Genomic DNA, 6,000 nt, shown 5'->3' with positions numbered 1-6,000 from the left:
ACACACTCAACAAGCTGGTTCCTAGAGTGACTTTATGTATGTAGTAACACAGTGATGAAGATTTAAGAGACAGGTTGAGTGGAGGTGGTAGGTGACAGACACTTGAAGGTAAGACAGTAGCAGATGGATGCAGGTAGGTTTAGCAATCATGTATGGTAGCAGATGACAGAGTAGCAGGTGGACATACAAGAGAGATCAACCCAGTGCAGGAATAAGTAGCAGTAGTCTTAAGAGCTAGCAATCTAGATATGCAGATGTGATAAATAGTCTTTACTATGCAGAGCTAGATAGTGTAAGCTTAGTATAAGTTTATAGAGGGTTCCCCTGCGGGGTACTTAGCACTAATAGCAATACAGCCGAAGGTTGGTTCAGGAGGAGCGGATGATCCGAAAGCGGGATGCAGGGATCAGCGCAGCGAGGTTCCGTCAGCGAGGTATGCTTGCAAGCACGAAAGCTTCAAGCCAAGTTAGCATCCAGGTAAGGGAGTTTGAACGAACACATGTGAGTGAGAACCGGCGATTTAAATAGCCATCTAATCCGGCGCTGAGTGATGACAGCTTCAGTCTTAAAGGTGTATGCGCACCTTTCCAAAAGAGAATGGTGGGGCGCATACACTTGTGAAAAGAGTAATTTAGGGTACCAAAGGTACCGGAACATTACAATACCCCCCCCCTTAAGGCCGGCTCCTGAAGGCCTCTGGAGCTGGTTTGTCTGGGTATCTCGCATGAAAATTGCGGATTAATCTAGGGGCATGTATTTCAGAGGTGTTTAGCCAGGTGTCGTCTTGGGGCCCATAGTTCTTCCATCTAACCAAGTACTGAAGTCTTCTTCTGTAGATACGAGAATCCAGAATCTCTTTTATCTCGTATTCTTCTCCACCTTCAACTTGTACAGGAGGCGGAGGTGGAATATTAGGCCTTATTCCTTGGTCCGGAACATGGGGCTTCAGTAGCGACACATGGAAAATGGGATGGATTTTTAGGTCTATTGGCAATGTAAGCTGTACTGCAGCTTTTCCGATAAGTTTTTTGATTGGGAAAGGTCCCAAGAACAGAGGTCCAAGCTTTTTGCTAGGGATCTTCAGTCTTAAATTTTTTGTTGAGAGCCAAACGAGGTCCCCGATAGTGTACTGTGGAGAAGGTCTTCTGCGAAGATCATAGTACTTCTTTTGTTGACTGTGAGCGTGTGCAATGGTAGTATTTAATAAACCCAGAGAATCCTTTATTTGGGTAAGATAGTCTGAGGCTACTGGGTTGTTTGAAGGAAGGATGCGTGGTGGAAGAATAGAGGGATGAAACCCATAGTTCAAGTAGAACGGACTCTGCTTGGTTGTACTGTGGGTTGCGTTGTTGTAGGCAAATTCTGCCAGAGGGAGAAGATCCACCCAATCATCCTGTTGGTAAGAAGTGTAACAACGTAAATACTGCTCGATGCATTGGTTGACTCTTTCAGTCTGTCCGTTGGTCTGCGGATGGTAAGGAGAAGTGAGCTTCCGCTCGATCCGTAGTATGTGACATAGTTCTTGCCAGAACTTAGAAATAAATTGGGATCCACGGTCAGACAGAGGAGTTTTTGGGATACCATGTAATCTAAAGACATGTTTCATCAGGAGTTCTGCCATTTGTTTGGACGAAGGTAGTCTGCGAATAGCAATGAAATGTGCCATCTTTGTCAGATGGTCCACTGACACCAAGATGGTATTAAATCCTTTGGAAAGAGGCAATTCTACGATGAAGTCCAAGGACAAAACTTCCCATGGAGTTTGGGGTATTGGTAGACTGCATAGTAGACCGGATGGTCTCGTAGTGTCAATTTTGGACCTGGCACAGACATTGCATGAAGAGACGAATTTTTGTATAGATGTTTTCATGTCAGGCCACCAGAATTGCCGGGAAATCAAATTAAGAGTCTTTGTCATACCCATATGTCCTGCCATAGGCACATCATGAGATAATTCCAAGATCTTGGTGCGTAGGGTAGGTGGTATGTAAAGTTTGTCGTTGTAGTAGAGGAAGCCTTCTGCATCAGTATTTAGTTGTGGTGGGGTTGAATCCAAACTTATACCATGCAAAACCTCTTCCTTCAAGGAACGGACAACTCCAATAATGCGTTTGTGAGGTATTATAGGAACGGAAGGGATTTCAAAGTAGTTTTCTTCAGTTAGTCGTGATAGTGCATCCGCTTTTTTGTTACATAGTTACATAGTAGGTGAGGTTGAATAAAGACAATAGTCCATCCAGTTCAACCTGTGTAGGTGTGTGTGGCTGTAATCATCTCCCATACCCCTGAATGTTCTGATCCTTGAGATGTAAGTCTAAGAGTCTTTTGAAAGCCACCATACTACCCGCAGAAACCACCTCTTGTGGTAGAGAATTCCACAATCTTGTAGCCCTAACAGTAAAGAACCCCCCACGTTGCCTGAGGTTAAAACGCTTCTCCTCTAATCGCATTGTATGCCCTCGAGTCCTCATGCAATCCCTTTGAATGAACAGCTTTTTTTCTAAGCTGGGATCCCCATTAAGATATTTATAAATTGCTATCATGTCCCCCCTCAGACGTCTCTTCTCCAGGGAGAATAAATCGAGCGATTGTAGACGCTCTTCATAGTCAAGGTCCTCCAATCCCCTAATTAGTTTAGTTGCCCTTCTCTGGACTCTCTCCAGCTCCAACACATCCCTCCTGAGGACTGGCGACCAGAACTGGACAGAATACTCCAGATGCGGTCGGACCAGAGTTTTATAAAGTGGAAGGATTATAGTCTTATCTCTGGAATACATCCCTTTCTTTATGCATGCCAATATTCTGCTGGCTTTGGCAGCTGCCGCTTGACATTGCATGCTGTTGCCTAATCTATCATCAACCAAGACTCCCAGATCCTTCTCCATTTTTGATTCCCCCAAGGGTTCCCCTCCTAACGTGTATTGTGCTTTTATGTTTTTAGTCCCCAAGTGCAAAACCTTACACTTCTCCACGTTAAACCTCATTTGCCATGTCGTTGCCCACTCTGTAATTTTGTCCAGGTCATTCTGTAGGATATCTGCTTCATGCTGTGCAGTTATTGCTCGGGCCAATTTTGTGTCATCTGCAAAAACTGATATCGAACTACTGATCCCGACCTCAATGTTGTTTATGAATAAATTGAACAAGGTTGGTCCCAGGACTGAGCCCTGGGGCACCCCGCTTACTACCTCAGACCAGTCTGAGTATGCGCTGTTTATTACCACTCTTTGGACACGCCCTTTAAGCCAATTCCGTATCCAAGAGCAAACCCTGCTGTCGATACCTGCAGATCTTATTTTATAAATTAAGCGCTTGTGAGGAACTGTATCAAACGCCTTAGCGAAATCCAAGTACACCACATCCACTGGTCTCCCCCTATCTAGCTCACAGCTCACCTCCTCGTAAAATGTTAATAGATTGGTTTGACAAGAACGCCCATTTGTAAACCCGTGCTGATTACTGCTGATGATGTTGTTGTCTTTAGCAAACTCTACGATATAGTCCCTTATCATCTCCTCCAGAAGTTTACATGCTATTGATGTCAAACTGACAGGCCTATAATTTCCCGGGATATGCCTCTGGCCCTTTTTGAATATCGGAATCACGTTAGCTTTCTTCCAATCCCCTGGTACATCTCCTGTCCTAATACTGTCAGCAAAGATCAGGAACAGTGGTCTGGATATAACCTTACTGAGTTCCTTGAGTACTCTCGGATGTACGCCATCCGGGCCTGGTGATTTGTTTGTGTTAAGTTTATCCAGCCTTTCCCTGATTTCACTCTCTGTTAGCCATAGTGGCAAGTCCTGTGTATTACTACTAACCAAACAGTCATGGTCAGTGTACCCCTCCGTTTCCTGTGTAAAGACTGACGAGAAAAAAGCATTCAGCACGGTTGCTTTTTCAGTGTCCTCTGTAACCATCCTCCCATCATTGTTAATTATGTGTGCAATATGCTCTGCCCTAGTTTTTTTGCTGTTGATATATTTAAAGAATTTCTTTGGGTTTTTTTTACTATCCTCCGCTATTTGTCTCTCAAAGTTGATTTTAGCCATCTTGATTTCTTGTTTACTTTTCTTATTTGCCTCCTTGTATTGCTCGAAAGCCGATAATGTGCCCTCTGATTTATACTTCTTGAAGGCCAATTTTTTTCCCCTAATAAGTTTTTTGACGCTACGGTTTAGCCAGCCAGGTTTGGCTTTGTCTCTTCTAAATCTATTTCCCATAGGAATGCACTGCAAGATGCCTTTGCCTAATATGTTCCTAAAGCATTCCCATTTTTCCTCTGTGGTCAGGGATCCCAGGGTTTGGTCCCAGTTTACCCTTTCCATCAATGAGTACAATTTTGGAAAGTTTGCCCTTCTGAAGTTTAGGGTTCTTATGTTCCCCACTTGCCTTGTTATATTGTTATTTATACTAAATGTGATCATCCTGTGATCGCTAGAGCCCAGATTGTCCTGGACTCCTACCTGCGAGATTAGGTCTGGGTCATTAGTGATCAATAGATCCAGGACTGCATTTTCTCTAGTCGGAGAATCCACCAACTGTGACATGTAATTATCCAGTAAGGTTTCCGTGAATAGGCGGGCCTTCTGTGAGTGTGCAGTCCCCTCGTCCCAGTCAATGTCGGGATAATTGAAGTCCCCCAATATGACGACTGATCCCAATTTTGCCACTTTACTCATTAGTGCTAAGAATTCCAGCTCTACCTCCTCCCCTTGGTTAGGTGGCCTATAGCAAACCCCCACAATTACTTTCCCCTTTTCTCCTTCCCTATGGAGTTCAACCCACACAGATTCTAAATCCATGCTCATCCCATCCGTAATGTCACTCCTTTCTATCACCTTTATATTGTTCTTGACATAGAGACATACCCCTCCCCCTCTTTTTCCTACCCTGTCCTTCCGGTACACCGAATACCCTTGGATATTGGCCAGCCAGTCATGTGAGGGGTCGAACCAAGTCTCTGTTATTCCCACAAGGTCTATGTCCTCCTCATGTACCAATATTTCCAACTCATCCATTTTATTAGCTAGGCTCCTGGCATTAGCATATACCCCTCTTAGTTTTACGGAAGTTAAGCGCAATTGGCGGTTATGTTTATTCCTGTTTGGTCTGAGATTTTCCCGCACAGACCTGCCAATTGACATTGTGGACCTACTGTCGCTGCTGACCCTACAGCTGCCTTCAGTCCTCTGCTCCCTCCTGACTGACTCTACTTCTGAGCCCTCCCCCCCGTCTCCTAGTTTAAAAGCTCCTCCAACTTGGTGGCCATCTTTCTCCCCAAAAGAGCTGTACCGTCCCCATTAAGGTGCAGCCCATCCTTACTAAAGAGCCGGTAGCCGACTGAGAAGTCAGCCCAGTTCTCCAGGAACCCAAACCCCTCCTTCCTACACCAATTCCTCAGCCACTTGTTAAGTTCCCTAATCTCCCTCTGCCTCTCCTGTGTGGCTCGAGGTACGGGCAGTATTTCAGAGAAAACCACCTTGGAGGTCCTTTTCCTCAATCTATTACCTAAGTCCCTGAAATCGTTCTTAAGGATCCTCCACCTACCTTTAACTTTGTCATTAGTGCCCACATGCACCATGACCGCTGGGTCATCCCCAGCCCCCCCCATCAATCTGTCTGCCAGATCTGCGATGTGCCGAACTCGGGCGCCCGGTAAACAACAAACTGTTCGGTTCACGAGATCTTTTTTACAGATTGCCCTCTCTGTCCTCTTGATAATTGAGTCCCCAACTACCACAACCTTTCTAACCTTTCCTGAGTTACCGCCCCCCTTCTTCCTGGAGCCGACCCCCCCCTGGCAGCTGGGGGAGGGTGCGTTCTCCAGCTCTGCCACCCCTGAGTTGATATCCCCCTCAACCTGCAACTCGGCAAATTTGTTAGGGTGTACCAACTCAGGATTGGCCTCCCTGGCACTCCTCCCTCTACCCTTCCTAACAGTCACCCAGCTGCGTACCTCTGCTGCTTGCGTCTCCTCTGTTCCTCCCTCCTCTATGC

Source organism: Pelophylax lessonae, assembly GCF_965119305.1.
Source record: "Pelophylax lessonae genome assembly, chromosome: 8".
In the NCBI taxonomy this organism is placed as follows: Eukaryota; Metazoa; Chordata; class Amphibia; order Anura; family Ranidae; genus Pelophylax; species Pelophylax lessonae.
Note: the sequence above shows the minus strand (reverse complement) of the source record.